The 25146-nt window shown below is 32.4% G+C and overlaps 1 protein-coding gene across 1 annotated transcript in view; it reads left to right on the forward strand.

Moving 5' to 3' along the window:
• Positions 1 to 25146, forward strand: part of LOC115885527 (peptidyl-prolyl cis-trans isomerase CYP95-like) — a 541467-nt gene that overhangs the window by 244863 nt on the left and 271458 nt on the right. The window lies entirely within an intron of this gene.

Consider the following 25146-nt stretch of genomic DNA (forward strand, 5'->3'; position numbering starts at 1 on the left):
GGCTATAAATTCACACGAATTAGTAGCAATGCCCAAATGAGCAATTTCGTATGATAAATGTTTTTTTAAATATACTGCCACACCCCCTCCTCGACCATCTCTATCCTTTCTAACAAAAGAATATCCAGTAACATTGAAAGCATTATTTCCATAGTTAGATAACAACCAAGTTTCAGATAGACCCAAGACATCCAATCGGTAATCATTCAAATAGTGTACAAATTCGTCAAAACCGGTATTAAGAGAAGGAACATTTAAATGTCCTACACAACATTTTTTACTCGTTCTATTGCTCTGCTGACCGCCCGAGTCCATGATGCTAGCCATCCCCAGACAAATAAACCATCCAAAAGAAAATGCCTCCCCTCTTATATCCGCTCATACCCTTCAAATTACAAAACAAAAAACTATCAAATAAAAAAATGCTTTTGGGAATAAACATTATTCAATTAATACTCTTAAAATTAAAATTGTAGTTCCCCATTATTCTTAAATAAAAGGAATTTAATATGAGAACAAATGCATAATACTTAACCTAACACTAATATAGCACATGAATTCCAAAAATATAACAATATTAAAATATATATTTGATAGTTAACTCAATTGAAAATTATTCATAATTCATAATTATAGCAGTAATTAATTATATTGAGAAATTATAATAACAAAAATAAATTTAATTTCCAGGATGATCTTCAATGTAAAGAAATCAAAATATACTAGACAGTTCCAAAATAACAATAGAGAGATAACAACTGTCTAGTATCAGTTCCAAAATAACAATAGAGAGATAAACAATATTTACACATTATTCATATACTTAATAAAAAATTACAGGCTATAAATTCCGTATTAAAAAAGTAAACAAATTCGAAATGAAATCAGATTATTGCGGGACAATACCTAAATTCCTTTTTCCATGGTATTTGCCAAGATTAAGAATAAAAAAGTATTTGCTATCTCAAAAATAAATACATTATTCCTTTTTTTTTGTTAAAAAGCAAACATTTAAACAAAAAATATTAGAGAGATACCGCGTTGTCGCTGTTAATATTTACAGCTATTTTCTTCTGTGTTGGAGCATCCCAAGCGAAAACTTTACCATTTTCAGACCATGCCATGTGTTTTCCGAATTTTTCCTTGGTTTTTGTTAATAAATTGTATCGGGCTCAAGTTAAGTCTTCAAATATCGAAATAGGGGTATGCTTCAGTTCTTTTTTCGCCTGGTAAATCTTATTACGTGTCATTGCTTACAAAGTTTACAATAATCGGCGTCGGTCCATCTTGTTCATCATTTTTTGAAGGTCTTCATCTTTAGTTCTTTTAATTCCACATATTCGTAGAGAGTTCGCCTTTGATCTTTGTTCCAAATTTTCGACACGATGCTGCAGTTCGGAAATTTCTTTTTTATTGCTATCAATTTTTGTTTCAATGTTCTTTAGTATCTCACAGACCTGGGTTATTTTAACATCAAGTTGCTTGGTTTTATCACTTAATTCTTCTTTTAGTTGATTGATAAAAGTAGCACATACCTTATTGATCAGTTTTTCCAGATCGTCCTCAGTTTTTCGTGAGTTACTTGTACTTCTGGTGCTGGGAGCAGGAACATGAGGTGCTTCATTCCGTCCCATGTTGCTGAACTTCTCTAATATGGTATACAGAGTTTTGATTGGTCAATTTTTAATTATCCGATAAATATTATAACTCGTTGGTTTTTAAATCTAAAAACTCATTAACGGAGTCTTTTAGGTTTTATTTTTTACTATAAACCACTTGTCACAGTTTTCCTTTTACTGAAAGTAACTAAATTTTAGAAAATATGGGAAGCGTGCTAAAAGACACGTCTACTCGCTCAGATACATCGACGCGAACTAGAATTAATAAGCTTTCGGAATTGATTTGTTCCATCTTCAGGACATTAAAGTCGTAAAATTAATTATTTTATATATAACTTTATTTTTTTGGAACCGTAAATAATTTGTTAACAAATTTCATCTGCTTTTTTTAATTGAGCAATATTTCTACTTGTACCGACAAATAGACGCCAAACGTTAAAATATTAAAATATATAAAAATAAATGCGGAACTTATGGAAAAATATATTTCCAAATATAACAAAGGAATGTCAGATCCTAGGTACAGAAAATCATATAGATGTAGCCTATGTTATGTATTCTACATTCTACCCATGTTATAACTAAAGGAGCGGAAGGCTAACGCGATTATAAACACCTTTATAAATCAGGTGCTGACAATAAATTGACAAGTGAATAAGGATTTTCCAATACATGTCTTTTTAGGATGTAAAATTTAGCGATGCTAGTTTTAAAGAAGTCAAATATCGTGGATAAAATGCTAATATAATTCATGGTGTCCTGTACTTCACTCCATATCATTAACTTAGTCTTGATTTTCCATTATATATATTTATTTATTTTAAAGATTGAAAAAAAAACGACTAATTTTTTCCTTCTATATTTATTTTATATATTTGAAACATACACTGACCGGCACAATAAACGGAGCTAACTTCCTAATAGGTTTAGAATATGGCACCTCTTTTAGTTTAAGAATATCAAGAATTCGCATCAATAATAGGAATATTTTTAATTACTAAGGCGGTATCTTTTTCTAAATAGGATACTAACAATTGAAAACGTTCAATATTTGTAAGAGAAGAACACTCATGAATTAATGATTTATACAAGTCAAAGAAAGTTGGCCATTTTTTAATTTCTCCATCAAATTTAAGAATTTCAATTTTTGGTAAACGAATTCTATTACACCTATCACTTGTTATGCGCAAATCAGAATGTGCATATTCAAATTTTACCTGCATCTCACTAGAACTAATATCTTTAAACATAGATTTTATTGCAAATTGCATATCATCAAAACATTCTTGAATTTTATCTTGGTTCTCTATTTCACCTGGTTCAATTAGACCTACGATTTCTATATGAAACTTTTCAAACTGTTCTAAGGTACATTAGGGTATTATGGCCCGGGCGAAAATATGGCCCGTACAGTATTTATAAACACTGAAGCGCCATCTATTCTTCATTGCCACAAATTCGGAATTTACAGAAAACATTTTACTGTCGCTGCAGGCTGCTGATATTTTAGATTATGAAATAAAAACATCTCTTGTTTTCCCGGCTTATTTTTCTAATTTTAGACTAAATTAAATAGTGTATATTTCGAGTTGTGGAGAAAAAAAGTGGTAAGTATCTATTTGACGTAAAACTGTATAGGCTTAGGGCACAGAATTTGCCAAGAAACTTGATATTTGTTTTTCCAAGAAATTGCGATAACCTTAAATTCACAACAGGTGATATAATGGAAATATGGCCCACTCAATTTTTAACATGGGCCGCGTATTTTCGCCATGGGCCATAATTTCGACAGAATTTGTGTTTATGGTTTTCAGATCATGGGAAAAAATAGAGGTGTCCGAGTTAACTAGAACGAAGAAATGATGCGTGAAGCTTTAGATCTACTAAGTAAAGGAATGTCACAAAGAGATGTGAAGAAAAAGTGTGGTATTCCTCGAACAACACTTCGGAATCACTTAAAAACTGGAACTTCCTCTAGAAAATTGGGCAGAAGATGTTTACTGAGCAAAAAGGAAGAGCAGGCTCTTGTTTCTCGCATTTTGCGGTTAGCAGAGCTCGGGGTACCACTTATTCCCAAATCGTTGAGAAGACTGGTCTACAGGTACTGCCTTGACAATAATATCCCTCACAAATTTCGCAACGAAAAAGAAATGGCTCGATACGATTGGTATAAATCATTCCTCAGAAGGAATCCGATCCTGTCGCATAGGAGATCCCAAAATTTAAATCCGGTCATTGCTAAAGATCATTTCAATAAATTAGAAAATATGTGCACTGGATATTAAAAACTCTCCAGGACGAATTTTTAATATTGACGAAAAGGGCTGCAGGCTGACGCTGCATCACGATCAAAAAGTTTTGGCAAACAAAAGGATCTCGTCGTGTTCATTTGATTTCCAATGAGCATGCGGGAAATTGCAGTATAGTGGCTTGTGTCAGTGCTCTGGGTCATGCTGTACCGCCGTGCGCCGTTCATAATTTTTAAGGGCTTGAGACTGAAACAAAGCTACAAGGAACATCTGCCACCTGGTTCTGCAGTTGCTATGGCCGAGAAGGGCAGCATGAACAGGGAAATTTTTGTTCAGTAGCTACGCCATTTTTCAAAATTTAAGCCAGCTGGTAGAATTCTATTGATCCTAGATGGCGCATCGTGTCATCTCGATATTTCTATCGTAGATGCAGCTGAGAATTTTGAAATTTCATTGTACTGCCTGCCATCCGACACCACTCATGAATTACAGCCTCTCGATAAAGCTGTTTTCAGAGCATTTGAACATTACTGGGACTCCGAACTTTTGAGATATTGGAAAGATAATCTTACCAGTTTAAGATCGATCAAAAAAGAGAATTTTGGAAAAATACTCAATCCGCTCTGGAAGCAATGCATGAGTATTTCCATTATACAAAGTGGTTTTAGGGCTACAGGAACTTTTCCTTTCGACCCCTCAGTAATACCGGAAACAGCTTTTGCGCCATCCGAGTTCACATTTCAAGAAATTAATCATCCGCATCAAGAAATCGAAGATGATTCCTAAACCAGGATGTTCATTTTGGACCGAAAATTTAGTAACAGAGACCCAGCCCAAAACTAAAACTTCTAAAGTGAAAATTTTGGACGTCTCTATCATTCGACCTGCTGCCACTCATCCAGCCACTCAGTCTGCCTTTCAGCCTTCCTCTAACTTCACTAGTCTGCCTGCCAGTCAACTAGCTACTTCATTCCATGTCTCTTGAGCATTTTGTTTTTTGCCTCATGTGAACAAATGTCTTGGTTAATTTTTAAGAACTAAATGAACCAACAATTTGCAATTTTTTAATTATCATTACTCTGATGTTATTTTTCAATATGACGAGGTGGCTTTAATGACTATTGTCTTAATGTCATATTACGCTGCATTACTCTATACTAAATTAAAAAATTCACAGATTTTGCAACATGCGCAACCATCATAGGCGTATTGAAAATACCAGACACAAAAGTCGGCGGTGGTCAGCAATGACCTGTTTTTTACATTATATATTAACTTGTGACGTAATTTGGAAGAGCTCAATAGAAATATAAAAGAACTAAAGCTTGTTTGGAAAGCAATTTGACATTCGTGACGTCAGCACTCCGGCAGTCTAACGTATCGCTAATTGCCATTCGCAAATATATTCCAGATACGTATAGTGAACAAGTGAACCGTTCGCAACGTTAATCTAACCTAAACTCACTCCCGCTTTTGCATATTTCGGGCTATTACCTGGATATTTCTAGGTTTAACCAATATTCGAACTTACGGTGTAAATTTATGGACCGTCCATAAATTTAAATTCGCCGTACAAAAAATAAGTAATAGTTACTGTAGATAAAAATAAATTAAAATATAGTTCGACGATAATTTAGTTTGCAGCTTCTTTTCATCATACCTAGTAAAAACCCGTCACAACCACTACTCATAGTATGTATACCTATGTATTTTTAAAAATCATTATGAGATTTAAGTCATAGGTGCCCATAATATGAGTAACGGTATTGACGGTTTTTTGTTATGATGGAAATGTTGTGTGATATGAAAAAGCAACAAAATATATTATTGATTGCAGCAACTATACCTAGTTTAGATTCAGTATGTCCAATTAATATAGGTAGAACATTATACCTATGCATGATTTTAAAAATTTGCTACCATTATATTTTGATAGTTGAGTTTTTGAAATTATTTGTTAGCTTCTTAAACAAAACAGACCCATAATAATTCAAATCTTTATCATCCAAGACTTCCAAGAATTATAAAGTAATCTCACGTCAAAATTTTTTGAAATTATTGCATGCTTTAAATTTTTGCAAAGTTAACAAAAATATGTCTTTGATTACCTGCAATTAATATATTTGGTCCAATTTATCAGTTCTGCATCATATCCGAAATACAGATTGTGTGTGACAACGAAGAGTCAACGTGCAACGTGAACGACAAGAAAATGGCAAGTAAAAAAATTGTAAAGTCTTAATTACTAATTGTTGTGAACATACATTTAATATGGTTATATGTATATGTATATTCGACAAATTGTATAAAATATTATTTTTACCCTTATTCTACGGCTATGCCTAAAGAATTTAAGGTACGAAAAATACCATCAACATTATTATTCTTCTCAGAAAGATGGGTGATGCAAATAAACAGAACCATTACCTTAATATTAACTATTTCTACTTAATCATTTAATAATTCTGATAAAAACACCCTTGATTATTTATTTTAGAAATCATACGGGCTATAATCATTAATATGACTATATTAACAATACTTAAATCAAAATTTATTTGAAGGAATGCTACTGTATTACAATAATTGTAAAACAAGTATGTAATAATAACTCGGAATAATTATTAAAAATTGCTCATCTTATTATAGATGTCGGCGTCTTGTCTCTATTATTTTATTAGCCGTTTAGCTATAGTTTGGTTTCAGATAATGCAGATTTTAATGTGCGATTTGTGTTTTTTTATTGGAATTATTATTTTTAGCATATTTGGTATAATCTATGAAGTTATTTTTAAGTGCTCCTGTCCATTTTTCAATTATTAAAGTGTCTTTAGATACAATTAAAATTAATTAATTGGTGTATAGTATTTGTATTATGGGTTTGTTTATTTTTTATGCAATTATTTTTTTTTCCCGTTAAAATGAACATAGCTTACTAAATCACTAGATAGCCATTTTTAAATACAGGATGTTAATTAAGTATCTGGCCAAACTTCAGGAGGTGATTCTTTGAGTGTTTTTAAGGAAAAAAGTTCATATAAACATGTGTCCGGAAATGTATAATTTTAAAGATACAGGGGTGTCAAGGTGTTTTCTAATAGATCTTTTTTATTATCTCAAAGATCCGTTGGCTAATTTTGTTGAAATTTCGCCGTGTTATGAAATTTAATAAGTTAGCACTAATTAAATGATAATTATTATTTACAACAATATTTAAACGATAAAAACTTATCCCAATAAATATTTAGCACCGCCTTGAATTCATTTGTTTTTACGCCTGTTGGCGGTGGAAACCATGCAAGCTTTTTCTTTGTCCTAAGTTGTTAATTAAAAAAATCATTATCATATAAAAAAATATAGGTCCTAATAGCCTAAATTTTATCAAAATATATCAGCAGATCCGATGAGACCCGAATTATTATATGTTTTGGAACTTAATGATTTAATTAATTATTCCATTTAATGCATCGATTATGCGCATTATCCTACGCGCCAAGAAAAAATATTGCATTAGTCTAAATTTATTATTTATGTTATTCCGCTCTTTCACGTATAATTTGCCCCCTGCTTCTCATACAGAAAGAGTTAGATTAAAATAGCCCAACTGTACCTAACAACCCATGCATGCCTTGACGCATATTCTTTTTTATAATAATATCGGCTTTCACAGACTAAACATCCATATCCATGAAATAGTTGGCCCACACTAATAAGACCTCATTTCGGCCCTCGGACGTCCTTGCTATTCAGCTATCGACATACGTGTTGACAAGTTGATTAGGCAGGTTATTGAACTCCAAGTCGCCTCTAGCATGTCGTTTTTTCAAAGATGGGTCCCATATAAACGCGGCCAGAAGTATTTTCAATACTAAAATAGTGTGCTATACAAACTCACAATAATCACCAAAAGCACCTAGGCATAGTGAAAAATATCAGTAAAGATAAATGATAATTTAAAAATTAAATTGTTCGTGGGAAGTTCATTTCAATTTTAAAAATTAAACAAGGCATGTATTGACATTATCCAAAAAAACAAAATACTTAGCAGACACAATTCTGACCGAAAAAAATGTTTTAGGAAAATTTTCTCAACAAATTATTGCACAAGGTGTTTTAAAGTTAATGTAAAAATTACCTTTCGATTAACACTATATAATAAACCAAATACTAAAATTTATAAAAAATAAGTTTAAGAATTAGTGTTGATATGTTTATATACAGAGTGAGTCTTAAATAAGTGCAAATATTTTCAGGGGTGGTATATTTCGACCCCAGGAACACGTCTATGAGGTTTTTTTCGTTAAAAAAGATGTTGAAAATCGTGCATTTTCTTTTAAATTTCCCTGTATATTTTTCGAAAATTTTTTAGAACTGCCTGTTCACCGCAAAATTTCCTACGGTATAATTCCTTAATCTCAGATATTACCATAGTTACGGCTTTACTCTATAGTTACGGCAATAAAAGGGATGCAAATATAGAAAAAATCCGGCGGCTCTAAAATTTTTTTCAAAAAAAAATAATTTTTTTTTAATTTTCAAACTTAAATAACTCTGTTATTTTGGACTTAGCTGAAAAATGGTAAAGAGAAAATATGTTTCTTTTATCGAGATCTACCGGCCCTGAAAATATTTGCACTTATTTAAGACTCACCATGAAAATAGGGCTAAATATATAAAACTAAATTTGACGAAAAATATTTCCGTTGCGTTTTTTTTTGCTAAGTGTATAAGAACTGAATAACCGGATGTCCAGTTAATGGATGTCCTTCCTGGATTATTCCGTATTATTCGTACTTTAATTGTTTACGGACAATCTGCAATTAGGGTATTTTGAACTATATTGTAAACTTTAGTTAGTTGAAACGATTAATTTCATTATAGTTGCATCACCATGTATTTTATTTTCCATGCAACAAAATTTTACCTTTTAGCTCTAATATGGTTCAAACATCAAAAATGCAAATCTTTAAACGTTTTACCATGTTTCGCTTAAAATATTGAAATTTTGCATTAGCGTGTTTTGCATCCAGATGTTCATATTTAAAGGTCATATTACTTTTATCGACTTTTTTAATATTAAAAAAACGAAATTTAAATTTTTATAATGCTTTTGTATATGAATGTTTTGTATATAAGTATTATTAATATTGATTTATTAATACCAGAAAATAAAGGTATTTGCTGGTATAACAGTAGTGGATATTAAGTATTGGTGGAGAGGTGAAGTAAATGCTTGCGTAAGTGAGTTTGATGGTTACCCATCCATAGCTGTAAATGGTTTGAGCGCGAGAAAACTAAAATAACTATTTTAGGCATGCATCATCATTATGATATGCAGATTTCTTCCACCGCTGACTACGGTATTCTCACTTATGCATCTTCTCAGCTATATATACTTAGTGTAAAATATTTATAGGGCTGGTAGATCTCGATAAAAGAAACGTATTTTCTTTTTGCCGTTTTTTAAAAAAGTTCAAAATAACTGAGATATTTTACTTTAATAAAAAAAATGATTTTTTTCTTAAATTTTGAGAACTGCAGGATCTATTTTGGCCTTTCTTTTATGTAAATTTAATCTACTACGTATATTGTCATATTATCAGGAAATTATGTTTTTGAACTAAAAGATAAAAAAACAATTTTTTTTTCAAAAAATTCCTAATTTTTATTTTTTTTTCGCGAAAAATAACACATAGAGTTGTTTTTGGGGTCGAAATATACTACCCCTAAAAATATTTGCACTTATTTAAGACTCACACTGTATATATCATCATCATTCTAGGCTTATTCAACCATTTTCAATTGTGGTGTAACCTCCCTCATATACTCTCTTTGTAGTAGGGTCCATGAATGTAGAATGTAGAATGAGTGAGAGGGTGGATAAGTAGAGTCCATTTTTGTCTATTGTTTGTTAATTTCCTAATATCATGGTCCCTCTCTCAGGTCTCAATATATAAATATGAATAAAACAATGTTAAACAGCGTAAAATATTTCTGGGCCCGTATTCTGTAACTTTGAAAACGCTAAGCGCTTTTAGACGCTTAGCATATATGACGTTAATTTTCGCTGAGCGCGCACTTTAACGATTTCGGTATTCTCGTCTGACGCGCTTAGCGTCTTTACTGATTGCGCTGAGCGCTTGGAAAACGGTTGCCTTAAACGATCGTTTTGCTTGTCGAACTGTCAGTGAAAATCGAAACAATTGTGATTTTGTGCGTTATCTTGCACTTTACTGAAAATTACTACTTCTTCTATAAATTCCTCAATAAGTAATTGATAAATAATTTACGACTTGGTAGCTATAAATATTTTTCAAAACATCGAAAATGCTGAGAAGCGTCTTCAACACTTCCCTCGTATAATAAGAATAATGACATATCCATAGAAAAATAGCTTGACATAACTCAACAATAGGTTATGAAATTCACGCAATATTGACATTTTTCATTGTTACATCCGTCAGTTATCAACTTTTGACTATTAGCTACATTAGAAATTGTATTGTTGCCAATATGTGCTCAACGCGTATCCAGAACATGATTCGCATGGCAACGAGAATACCAAAATCGACTGCCTTGCGTTCCGCTGATCAAACACTTGCGCTCACCGCATTGAAAGCGTAACGTGTTTATGTCAAAGTTACAGAATACGGGCCCTGGAAATACTTTCAGAAGAAAACTCAATTATAAGCCCGTCTTATAAAAACTAGTGAGTTTTTATTTATCGTATTATTTTGTGAAATAACACGAAGCAATCAAGGTCAAACGTTGTGGTAGCTTTAGAAAATTGAGGTAAACATAGGGTATGAATAAATAGCATTAACTTGTAATGGGGTGTAATATAATATCACTATATTAAACAGATATGAAAAATCAAAAACAGTACATTTAGAAAATAGTTACCGATGATAGATTAAATTGGCTATTCCTCTAAGGTTACACAAGAATATTTAGTTTTAATCATTGTCTAACAGAAATAACAAAATACAATAAGCTTACCAGAAAATGTAATATACAATGAATAGATTTATAAATTAAAAGGAAATATCGAGTAAAACCAAGATGACATTTTTTAAAAGAATATATAGACCAATACTGACTTATGGATGCGAATCTTGGTACTAAATCAGCGTCAAAGAAGCAAAATACAAGCAATTGAAATGAAATATCTTAGAAGGGTCAGAGGTGTGACACGAAAAGATAGAATAAGGAACGAGAAAAAATAATAAGAGAAAATTTACTAAAATCCAATCAATGTTATTATTATAATTTAAATAATATTTAATATAAAATCCAGTTTATAGAACAACGTCAATTGAGTTGGTGGGGACATTTACAAAGGATGAATAACGACATTCCAATGAAGAAAATATGGGAGGAACTCAAGGCAAAAGAAATAGCGGCAGACCAAAAGAAACGTGGTATAAAATAGCTGAACATATTTTACAAAGAAAGGGAAGTACGTGGGCAAGAGCAAAACAATTAGAACAAGATAGGAAGAAATGGTCTGCATTTGTCTATGACAAAAAAGCATGAATATATAAACCAGACACCCTCATGGGAAAAATGTTTTTTTTTTCGATTATATATATATATATATATATATAATATATATATATATATATATATATATATATATATATATATATATATATATATATCTTTGTCTAACATTATTAATTACAATAAAGTAAAAAAATATATTTCGAAAACTTAAAATAAAAAAACTGCAGGAGTAGAGGGAGAAGGGGGTTTCACCATCCTCCTCCCGGTCCAGAAAGTGACGTCATGTGACGTCATCAGCTAAGAACGTGTTAAGTACGCTAATAAACAAGAATAAACAGGTTTGAACTACTGTGAACCGCTTTTTAACTGATTTGAACTGCTTTTTAGCTTAAAACAACAGACCTGTTCATTTTTTGTTCAAACCCGTTTACTTCTATTTTAAACCGGTTGTTTCTTGTTTAAACCTTTTTATTCTTGTCTATTTGCGTGTTTTACATTTTCTTAGCTGATGATGTCACATGACGTCACTTCCTGCTCCGGGAGGAGGATGGTGACCCCTTCTCCCTCTACTTGCAGGGCAATTCGCAGTGACTAACTGTTCCGCCATCTTTTATAGGTTATGATCCACGGTGTTAAACTATTTAAAAAATCGTCTAATTATTTCTTATTTTTGAATGGATTTACATCAGACCATGTTATTACTATATATAAAAGTATCTTTTATTGAAATCGGGTCAATCAATAATTTTCCCAATCAGCTCGGTATATTGATGATGTTTTCAGTATTACTCATCTCATTAAGCAATACTACTGTTAATTAATTAAGGCCGCGTAAACAAACATAACATATACAACTTTATATACTAATTCATTATAATAAAATTAAATAATAAACATATTGTAATTATATTCAAGCAGATTGAGTGAAAAGTTTTGTTCTTAAATATCTACTCTACATATTATAAACGCGTGTTCAAATATGAATCTTGTGAAATATATATCAACATAAAGTGAGATTTAATTAACGAAGTATCATCGTAACAACAGCTATTTTAGAAACGTCTAGGTTTACGGTAAAAAAAGTTCTTTTCCTCGGGTATAGATACCGCCACGTTTTGCAAATAGCTCAAAACGAAACAAAATTGAACGAAGCAACAGGAAATGCAAAAAAAATATCCCCACGCCCTTCTCACGGTTAGTTTTCAGGCGCTTTTAAGAATCGAAAGTAGGTCTAGGCAAAGCAAAGTGGGTCAAAACAACTGGAAATAAACCAAAATGTGACAAAGCTGGGCGACGAAATGCGACCTTGACCTGCTTCGAAGAGTTCTCCGCATAGAGTAGAAACGTTACAACTTCTACGTTCTTAGTAGGTCACCATTATCATTTGATATTTTTATTACTTAAAAATACGGTGCGTCTGCTTTAATAAGCTATCGTCCGCTAGACTATGTAATCAAATATGCATTTCAGAAGGGTTTCTGATCATTTTAGGGTTAAAATGGGACATTCTTTCCTATTTCACTCACCGGGTTTAGTATGTTGCCTGTTTCGAGAGCTTTGTATTCATAACACATAATTTTACTATTGGTATTTTATAAAATTTCTGAAACTGAAATCAAACTAAACTAACTAAAATATGTTATTTAATTTAATATAACTAAAATCTACAAAATAAATTCTGGCATCTGAAAAAAATACAGTACGTCAATAATCGTCTGTAGAACAGCTACAACTCACTTGATGGGGCTAGTATAGAATTACATAACAATGTATTAATCAGTTGGTTCTATGTAATCTATTTTACTCAACCTATTCATCAACCTATTTTACTCAAAGGGTTATAACAAAAAGTTGCTCGTTTTGAGGAGTTTATTTATAGTGTTCATAACACACAAATTTAGGATTGACATTTTTGTTGATTACCAAGAATGAAAATATTGTTTTTTGCACAACTTTATTTTACTACTTCCGGAAATTAAAAGCAAAATAAATTTGACATTAAATCTATTCCAAGGAATCCCATTATACCGTATAATCGAAAAAAAAACGTTGGTTTGGAAATTACAATCAATTACATTTTCCATATAATTTTACATATAAAATGGCAGCGATCTTCATTTCATAGCCATCGCTGACGCCGTTCTTTTTCGATCAGTCGATCCTGGCAGTTATGACATACGTTTATTTTTGTAGGAAGAATACTAATATTTCTAACGGCTTCTCTTATAATAGCCCAATTATATTCAGGAACGTGTAGCTCAACTAAATTAAAGCTTTATACTTGGTCCCTGCCGTCGTTGTAAAGACTGCCTCAACTTGAACCCCTGCTAGACATGACGTCATGTCGCCACGAATCATAAGCCCTGCGGCTTTGGTATTTTGAGATGTAATGGAAATGGCCTGGTGTCGCTACATATTAACAGCAGCCTATACAGTAAACTTTTCGAATTGTCAAGACTGTAGGTGAAATGTTTAGTTGCTCTCATTTTTGAAATTTACATGGGATTTCCTATGTCCAGGTCGGCGATGCAACAGACTGTATATAAAAATACTACCTTAATAAATGTTACATTTTTGCGAACGTACTAGCGCCAGGTGTCCCAGTAGGTGAAGTTTGGGATCTACAGTTACTTTTCATTACTAAATTGTAACCCATTCTGAAAATACTAGGCCACCAAAATTTTTTTTTGACACCAGTTCCTCTACTATTAGCGACTATTCGTTGTTAAAATTAAGTATAACTGCAATGAATTGTAGTGAATTACTTTTTCAATTGGATTCTTTCTTTAAAATATAGTTGTATAGTCGTAGATATTCAATTTTCTTATTAAAAAAATACTTAGTGACTTTTGGCGGCAATAGAACGATATACCTTCATCCGAATATGTGATTTTTAAGAATAGGCCTAGATAAAGACCTTAACTTGTCAGTCCTTTTTTAAGTGAGTGAAAAGTATTTGTACTTATACTTTTTCCTATTCTACTATGAAAATCCATTCGTATTACAACATAAATCACACTTTTACATTATTGTTCATTACTTTTAATTTTGGAGTGTATTGAAATGGTATTATGTGTTAAGAGGTCGTTTTGTCAAGGACACAGTAGCTCTCACAATAATTTAAAGCGAAGGATGAAATATTTACATATCCATATCTTTCTATATATTTGGGATTAAATGTAATAGCAATTTCCAGAGAGCTTTGCCAGCGGCCTATATCATTAGAGCTCTAATGAAAACAAATTGGTGTTCGTTTAGAGAAAGCTAATCTTATTTTGTGTGTATTACTTTGATGTATTTTTAATACAAAATTTTATATACTATCGAAAAGAGTTGTTAATGGCATTGTTAAAGAATAAAACAAAAATGGAAAATGTAATTCTCTATTTTCATTGTATTTATAAAAAAAAACATATTTATTTTTTGTCTGATTACTTCGACTGATTTCGGTCCGACCTATAGATAAAATTTTAGTCTGAAAATTCCAATCCCAAAAACATAACAATATTTTACTGTAATAAATCCAAATTCAATCAGCTTAATGTGTTTGGTAAATATACTATGAAAAAGAGTGAAGAGCTAGCTGCTATTTACTAAACAATCAAATAATTTGTTTGTTTAACAATTACTGGAATATATTTTTTTTATCGTAAAAGCAACAAAACGTATTTTTATTAACGTATTTCATAAACCTTTCAGTCGTTAACAATCAAAATAAATTGTTCAAGTTACAGAAAAAATTGTTCGATCTAAATTAATTTTTCAGGGAGTTGTTCTAATGAAGTTTAAAAAAGTTTATTATTTCTTTTAAGTAAATTTTTACTCTTTCTTGGTCGTTTGAACTGTAAAAACTTTGAAATAAGTTACTGTAAGAAGTTCAATAGGTTCTTGAATTTCCAAGACTGATTGCATATTGTAGCAAAGTATAATAATTTCTGTCTGGATTGAAAACTACGTCTCAAAACTATTAATCAATGTTACAAAATTAATTTGTGTTTGAAAATTTTCGCCTCGGAATAATATATGCAAATTTGTTGTTATAATTATTATTGTTGTTGTGTTTGTTCGCCAAATTTTATACAGTCTAAATATTAAGTTTTAGAAGTTGCTTTTCCAAATGGTACATCAAATGATTTGCATAATACATAATACAGATCCATGTTCATATAGTACGAACTGTATGTCAGTTTATGATGGGTATTTCTTTTTCAAAAAAAAAATATCTTACAGAACTCTTTAAAATATTATTGTGAGTACAATCAGCATTAAACTACTAAGTATAATATTTTTAAAGTTAGTTGTTTGGGGCTCTTAAATTTGGTACTGTCTAAGTCGGCGCCATTGTCGACATCGTCTAGACAAATCTATTAAGAGACCCAAACCAGAATTTGACAATACTTTGCCAAAGATGCGAAACAGGAGACGGTGTATCAGTGGCGGCTTAACCGTAAGGTCAAATGGTCAATGCCCCTCCCCCAAAATCAGAAGAAAATTAGAAAAAAACTATTTAAATTATACTTTTTGTAAATCACTTTTTTTCATCCTAAGATATTGAAAACTATTCCTAAAAATCTTCAATTTGTCTAATTTTTGCTTGAAAACGTTTTATTTTACCCATTTCCTCTACTGCCGGTCAAAATTTCATTTTGTCCTTCGTTCCCGCTATGGTTTGCACGTATTAAACTCCAAATGCCGCGGCTCGTGACGCCAACGAGGTAAGGTATACTACGTATAGAAAATATAATGGGTTAAGGTGCGATAGATATCTATCGCACTATATAGTTTATATTAGCCATTGACCGCGTCATTCATAAAAGGATTTCAGTCATATCACTGGAAAAATTTCGCTGTTTGGGCAGTTTGTGTGTTTATAAAAACTCAAATTATAAAACAACCTACACGGAAAAAAATCATTTCTATATTCAAGAACAATCATACACTTAAAATTTTACACTTTCTTTAAGGATAGTATTCTTTCCATGAGTACAACAAATATTTGGAACTATTTTACTTTTACACTTGCTTTTTAAATATAGTTATAGTCACTTTAAGTAATTTTGAATCTAAAAAAAAGAATAAAATGACTTATATTTAAGAAAAACTTATATTACTATCAAGTGAATAAATCCTTTAGCAACGAAGAAACTATTATTAAATGAAGTATAAATGCTTTTATATAATAATAAGTAGTATTCTTAACTTTTTTAAAACTTTTACTTGTAATCGGTGTATTAAGACTTTAAATAAGTATATTATTCTCGGCGCGAGCATAACACCCCATTCCCCAGAGTTACTATTCTTATATTAAGTGACCATCCCCAACAGCAACAACGCAACAGCGCATTCCTGGTTCCTATCTTCATTTGGTTTCTGTTTCTCCTCTGCGACACGAGACGCGCCGGGTACTTTATATAAAGTTTTTTTGTTATCGTTTGTGCTTGTGATATGTTACAATGGAGGACCTTCTTCAGGCATGGGAGATGACGGATTTGGTCCCAAAATTTCAAGGTAATTTTAGCAATAATCCTATATTATTTGATGACATTGGTTTGAGGTTAGGGGGACTCCATTTTAATATGCATTATTTCTTATACATTGGTGGTAAACTAGGTATGTATGTACGCGTTTGGAATGATTCAATTATGTTTTAACAATTTTTATTATCGTTTCTCGTTTTCATTTAGCGATGCCGCTGTTCAATATCTACCTATATTGGGAAATTACACAGTTTTATTGTATTTTCTTATTAAGAAAAGCATATAATTTGGTAGGTGATGTTTGGCTAATCTAATTTAAAAAGTATTAACCATATTCGGGGTTATTCTGGTGATATTTCAATATTCCATACCTACTGAAAATGGAAAACCTCCAACCAATAACCAATGTCATCAAATAATGTAGGATCATTGCTAAACTTACCTTGAAATTTTGGGATCAAATCGTCATCTCCCATGCCTGAAGAAGGCCCTCCATTTTCACATATCACAAGCACAAACGATAACAAAAAAAATGTATAATTTTATAAACCACCTAGTCGGCGCATCTAGTAACTAACCTAAAAGTAAGTAGAGGCTTTATTTTATAGTAGGTGATATTATCATTTGAATAAAGTAATTATTACATGTACACAAAGAATTTCTATACTTAATGCAATAATTTGCTAATTTACAAATAAGTATAATACTAAAATAGTACTCGAAACAAGATTTTATCTCGAATTGTCTGGAGTGTAGTTATAATCTTAATTTCAATACTAGGTAAATCTTAAATAAAACATTAATTAATTAGCTTCTAAGGATATGGGTTTCTTGAAAAGAAGTATAACTAGATTTGCGGAATGGGGAAACTAGCATATCGTTGGTTCAAGATTAATAATCTTTAAGCCAGTTTAGCTTTTTTTCCGTGTAGGTTTTTGTATTGTTTACCGGCGTATAATGTTTGGTTTAGCCAATATAAAGTGTAGTGTAACAACCCAAATTCGTCAACAAAGTTGAAGAGGTAATATTTTTGGCCAACTGTATAACAAACAATTTAAATGAAAGAAAGGAACCTACGTTGTGTTAATATTTGTTTATTGTGATTACCTCGGATGCGCCTCGACAGAAGCAATAATTTGGGAAAGTTGAGGAGAATAGGTTATGTAAATAAAACGCTAAATTTGTAAATAGTCCTACTTATTTTATTAAATGAAATGAAAGGAGTGCCGTACTCTGCCTGGAATTCACATGTAAAAGAGCACGGCAGAGAAAACCATGATCACTATTCCAGAGAATCTAACTATGCTGTCCTGAACTTCAATAAAAGAGAAATAATAATATAGAAACTGTCCCCATACCTAGGTTTATTGTTTAATAAATTCAAAACATGCCACATTTATATCGTTCAAAACTGAAGAGTTTTTTGTTAGTTTAACGGGTCCCCACCCGTAGGTACGAAGTCCATTGTTGCGAAATCGGCTAAAGTTGAAGGATTGGTGCCAATATCTTTAGAAATTATATATATATTAGAATCTTTATAAATTATTCTATGAATTATTTTATTTATTGTTTTTGTTTGCCCTTTTGCGAGTTAAGCCCTATTCGCCCATACACGGTCGAAAATTGTTAGTACACTCAACAAGGCCCTTATTCTCACAAACCACAAACATTGGCACGAAGGAACAGTAAACAATTTAATTTAGATTACTTTTAAACTGAAATTATTTACAGTAGTATAGTATTTACAGTAGTATAGTTCAAGATGGCACCCGGTGTAAACGTGAATATTGAAAGTGATCTGAGAAAGTTGACGAAACAGGATCTTATAAATTATATAGTGTTAAGGAGGATGCCAGATAGTACTGTATGCCTTGGAGAAGCTAGACTAAATTTTCTGAAAGGCCGTGCAGAGGACACTGACCATCTGAACAGGACAGTCGTTGGAGAAAATGACGAATGTATGGAAACTTCATGCATACTGGTAAGATGTGATCTTAGAGTAGCTAGAGTAGAAGTAGAATCACATAAAAGACTAACTTCCGAGTTGGGAACGCAAATAGAACAATTGAATACAATAATTTCGTTAATGAAATCTAATCATAAAAGTGAGGTTAATCGGTCGATCGAACCCAGAAAGCAAAATAATAACGGCCCCACCACCTCTACTAGACTGGGCTCCTCTGATCGTGCGGCGAAGCGCTCAGCAAACTCGAGAGAGGCTGCAGCGCCTACATCGGGGGTACCGGTTCTACAGCAACAGGGTACTACGAGTACATCGTCACTGAGCTGCGAGAAGTTGAACGCCAGCAATAATAGAGTACCAACTGGTCAAGTAGTGACTAGACAGCAACTGGCCAGTGCTATTTCTGAGGCGGAGTCACGTAGCATCATGGGTGTGCTGGTCAACCCACCAGGAAGGGAGGAGACTAACTGGAGAACTGTTACCAATAAACGGCGTCGTCATCATAAGGCGATTACTGGAACAGGGACAAATTTTACAATTAAGGCGGTACGTAGCCTAACGTATTACCATATCTATAGACTGGACCCAGCATGTACAGAAACAGATATTAACAACTATCTAATTAGCTTAATCCCCGAAGTACCATGTGAAAAATTACAATCCAGACGGGCTGATGAATATTCATCATTTAAAATAGGTGTGAATGACAGTCATTCTGAAAATATAACTGATCCAACCTTGTGGCCTCCAGGAACGAAGATCAGTAAGTTTTTTCACCTCAGGAAAATATCGAAAACCATAGGATAGGAACAACATCCTACAACCTGAAAATATTCCATATAAACATACAGACAACCAACAAATCTGATGAACTTTCCATATTAATGAATGATGAGAAGTACGATATTGGTTGTCTTAGTGAGCACTGGTGCAAGCAGGATGTTTTAAGTAGTATTAAGATACAAAACTTTACACTAGCCCCATCATTTTGTAGAAAAGATAAGTGTCACGGCGGTGTATGTATTTTTGTTAGAAATTGTTTTAAAAATAAGAATCTAGATTTAAATAGTATATGAAGAGAAATAGAGGCAGAGTTGTGTGCCATAGAGATATGTAACGGTAGGATTTTGGTGATAACTGCTTATAGATCACCCTCGGGTCTTACTGGCACATTCTTCAATGTCTTTGGGGAGTTTCTCCACGATGCGCAAAGTAGGTACAGGCAGTTGATTGTGCTGGGCGACTTTAACATAGACTTCTCGCGTAGTTCGTCTAATTTGAGCGACTTAATGTCTATTTTAACTTGTAATGGTATGAGTCCCACTATCTCTGAAAATACACGAATAACCGAAATATCTGCGTCATGTATAGACAACATATTAATTAGCGATAATATTACTGATTTTGTTACCGGAGTAATGAATTCATGTCTATCTGACCATCATGGTATATACATAAATCTGAATATTGCAGAGGTGAGTCCGGCTCCTCAAATTTTTAAGGTAAGAAGTTTAACAGCCAGGGCTTTGAGTTGCATAAAGCGGGAATTGTTAGATTTAGACTGGGCAGACTATTTTAACTCGAATGACATTGAGTTTTTGTCAAAATTTTTAGTAATAAATGTTCAAATTTTAATAAATAAACACTTACCCTTGAAAACGGTTAGGAATAGGAATAATAATCCTCCTGTTCGCTGGTATAATAGTGAGCTCAAAGAAAAAAGAAGGCAAATGCAAGTTGTAAAATGCATTGCTGACGGATTAAATAGTGTAGAGTATAGCGCCTACTACCGGTTACTGCAGGGAGATTATAAAAATTCTATCATTATCGCAAAAAAGAATGCCTACAGTAATTATGTAAATTCATCAAAATCGAAAGCAAAAAGTGCCTGGAAAATTATCAACCTCGAGAGAAATCATCAGGCAAGATCGAGAAACAACTCTGATATAAAAGCTGGGGAATTCAACGAGTATTTTCTTGAAATAGCATCTAAAATTGTAAGCGAATTGTCCATTGATCAAAATATTCAGAACGAATTGATTGGAAATATATTAATGAACAACAGCACTTTTGTTTTTTTGCCAATAGACGGGCGAGAGATATGGAATGCTGTTAATGCGCTGAAAGATTCGCTTCATATGATATTTATGATATAAGTAGCAATATTTTGAAAAGCATTTCAAATGAAATTATCCAGCCTATGGTTCATCTTTTTAACATTTGTGTTGAAAAGGGCAATTTTCCCAATCTTTTTAAATTATCTAGAGTGGTTCCAATTTTTAAAAAAGGAGACGAGGATTCAGTGTCGGACTATCGCCCTATATCGATTGTTCCCGTTTTTGGCAAAATATTTGAAAAAATTATTAAAGTTAGATTAATGGATTTTTTCGAGAGAAACGATTTGCTCGACTTTTCACAGTTCGGCTTCCGGGAGGGGCGATCTGCGGTTCAGACTGTTGGTAGTGTTGTGTCGGACATAGTCGAGGGCTTTGAAAAGGGAGAGCTGGTAAATCTAATGCTATGCGATCTCACTAAGGCGTTCGACTGCGTATCGCATGCGATCCTGATTGACAAGTTGTCAATCAGGATCGCATGCGATCACATATGGTGTTAGAGGTGTTGGACTGCAATTGCTTAAGTCATATCTCGACGGGCGTAGACAGTGCGTGGACTTTGGCAATGCGGTTTCTGAAGTAGGTTTGATGGACAGTGGTGTGCCACAGGGATCTGTACTGGGACCACTGCTCTTTATCATTTATATTAATGACCTTTTTAATTACCTTATACCAAATAAGTGTCGAGCGTTTGCGGATGACAGTTCAATGTCTTGTAGAAATAAAAATATGGATCTGCTAGTGACTGAAAGCGAAAGGTTGATGAAACGTGCGGAGACTTGGTTCACGCATAATTGCCTGAAACTGAATCGCGATAAAACGCAAAACATATTTTTTTCCTCCAGATGGTCTAAGGATATAGAAATGAATAGTGCTAAACTATTGGGTATCACACTGGATAGTACACTCAGTTGGGTACCACATATTGAAAATCTTAAACGCAGACTTTCGTCGGTGGTATACTTGATGCGTAAACTTAAAGCGTTAATCTGCAAGGAGTCTTTGTTGAATTCGTACTATGCCTTGTTTCATTCCCATATGTCCTATGGAGTGGCTTTGTGGGGGAACTCGACAAATTCTATTCAAATATTTCGGTTGCAAAAAAGGGTAATTAGAATATTATGTGGTGTTGGCTATCGAGATACATGTAAGCCCCACTTTATTAGACTGAATATACTTACACTGCCTGCTCTGTATATATTATATCAACTTTTGGAAGTTCATAAAACTAAATCTTATCTGACAGTTAACTCTGACTGTCATAATTATGGAACAAGATCTGCCAATCTAATACGAACCAATTTCTATAGACTGGATAAATCAGCTAGACTCTCTACGCATTGATTTATACAGCCGTCTTCCAATGGAATTAAAAACTCTATGTTTTAATAAATTTAAATATAAGCTTAAGACATTTTTAGAGAAATCTGGAATTTATAGCGTGGATGAGTTTACAGAGCAGGTAGATGGGAACTTAGATTTAATTTGATTTATTTGTACAAAAATTCTTAAATTGTTGTTTGTCTTGTATGTATTTAATGTAACACACTTTGCCTCCGTGTATTGTTTTTTAACATTGAAAATGTTTCTGTTATCCTATATAAGGGAGCCCAAATCGAATTAAAATGCTACATTTGCCACACCATGACGTCATATATACAAGGGTATAGGAAATCTCGGCGCAGCGGCGGCAGTCGGCCAGGGCGCGCAAAAACCATTGCATCGCTAATTGTTTATTGATATATCTTTATTAGTTTGAAAGCAAAAAATATGGGGTTTGCTTTGATACCTTGTCAAGACATAAGCGAAAATTTTAAATTGTTTCTTTTTTTCATTTAGGCCTTCGTTTTTCGTTAAATGAAAGTTATATTAAAAAAAATCTATTTTTAAACCAAATTTTCGCATGATTGAAATGATTATTCATGTTTAAAGTTTTTTGGTCATAAGCGCTAATGGAAATGTTTTTTGTAAATAATTATAAAAAATTACTCCCCACGAAGACTTTATTGTGTACTGGATCAAAAAATAAGTATTTGTTTTCTCTATACGGTGGTATTAATATATCGATTTTTGATGATAGTGCCCTTTACCCGGTCTAATTTTGTACTACTTTCGGAATAAGGGTCCCCATATCATGTCCAGCCCTGAAAAATTCAGCTTGTGACACCGAAGTGAGAATACAATTTATTTACACCCTTTACACTGTTTTCTGTAAGGGGTGTAACCAGGAGTATATTTCGTAACCTCTTACGATATAAGAGGGCACAAAGTGTTTTATTACTTAATGCTTAAAATTTAATAATATATTTGTACATAAAATAAAATAGACTAGAAAGTCAATTAATTAATATTGACGTAATTACTAAATAAGTACAAGATTTTTTTTCTAATTATTTTAGTGTATTTTTAGTCACCTAATTATAAAGGAGAGATATCCAACCATTGCATTATTTTACTCACAAATAAATGTTTTATGGTTTTTATTATAAAACAACGATTAATTTATTATACACCCCTTAACCCAAACACTCCAAGGAGGATATTTCGTGACCCCTTATTTAAAGTGGACAAGCTTTATTAGTCAATGTTTTAATTACCCAGCGTCTTTAATAAAAATCTAATGTAATTTTTCATAGAAATGATCTGACATAAAAAGCAAATTTTATCAAAAAACTTTTTGATTATCTACAAGGAGTAAACCGCTGACAAATGTCTGTATACTAATGCCAAAGTAATGCCAAAAATACAAATTAAATACCAAAATTTCTCATATAATGCCCCACTAATGCCAAGCTGATTCCAATATAATACCACTAATACCACGAATAATATGTAACACATTTGTTTCACGAATTAACCTGTAACAATACTGGTAGGTACGTGCACAGATTTTTTCCTAGGTAACTTAAAAGTCGTTAAAAAGTCTAATTATATTTAAAGAAGATATAATTCCAACAAATTACATTATAAGGCCAATAATGCACAAGTAATACCATTAAAATTTTAGCGTTTTTAACTTGTGTAACATATTTCTTTAACGAATTAACCTGTAACAATAGTGGTAGGTACGCGCACAGATTTTTTCGCTAGGTAACTTATTAAGTCGTTAAACAGGCCTATAAAAGCTATAACAACATAGGTAACTAATATTTATAATTTAATTCGAGTTTTAATCTCAAATAATAAATGTTTTTACTGGTGTATTTCTGAAGTGTTCATTATTAAAAGTAGATATTCTTCAAGTTATGCGAAGTAATAAGTAATGTTTCCGGTGAGACCGCGTATATGTCACCGGATTCTGGTTAGTATAAAGACTTTTTCTATAGAAAGAGTTTTTTCTATATTTTCCTTTCAAAATAAGACTAATTTCTTCTTATTCTTTTAAATATTACAGTGTTTCTTTTTCCTAAAATGTTATACTTAATTTTCGCTTAAAATTAAAAAATCACAAATGGAGGAAAATATACGTTATTGAATAAAGTTTATACAAATCACTTTACCATAACAAAAAAGTAAAAACATGTCATGGCGGAAGATATTCAGGTGGCATTTCACACATTTATCTATTAAAATCGAGATTAAAATAATAAACTTGCGTAACATGTTATACACGAGATAGAAAGTTTCAGAATCGATTAATACGCAATACGCTACGCAGTCAACTTATTCCTATGCGCGGATGAGCGTCTTCAAGACTCTTCCTTCGGCCAGGGTCACGACGCCGCCGAAGAGGAATCGGCCTACGTTTGGCTAAACAGGCTGGACACGGTGGAGTACGATATTGGCGAGTCTGAATATTTATAAAAATTTGCAAAGTAAAATATGTTGGAAAAATAATTAATCCATACATATATAAAAGCTCAAAGGGTTTTTTTGTTGCATCCATCCCGCCGAAACCGCTTTACCAATCTTGATGATTCTTTTTTTAAATGAAAGGTATATATGTGTAGATTTGTTATGAAGTATTTTTATAGTGCTTAATGGCTATTTCTTTGTGTAAAACGACTAAATACTAAAACATACCTGAAAAACACCTACACACAATACCTCCAGAAATAAATTATTTGTCATTGTCAGTGGTGTGTCAGTTAGATTATATATTACGTTTTTAGATATTTTAGAGTGAGTTCATGCCGCCAGCTTTAGATACATAAATATTAGCACAAAGGTTCGTTTAAACGACATTAGTGAATTAGCTACACAAAGCGATTTTAGGAA

Source organism: Sitophilus oryzae, unplaced genomic scaffold, assembly GCF_002938485.1.
Source record: "Sitophilus oryzae breed Bouriz unplaced genomic scaffold, Soryzae_2.0 scaffold_395_pilon_pilon, whole genome shotgun sequence".
NCBI classification, from domain to species: domain Eukaryota; kingdom Metazoa; phylum Arthropoda; class Insecta; order Coleoptera; family Curculionidae; genus Sitophilus; species Sitophilus oryzae.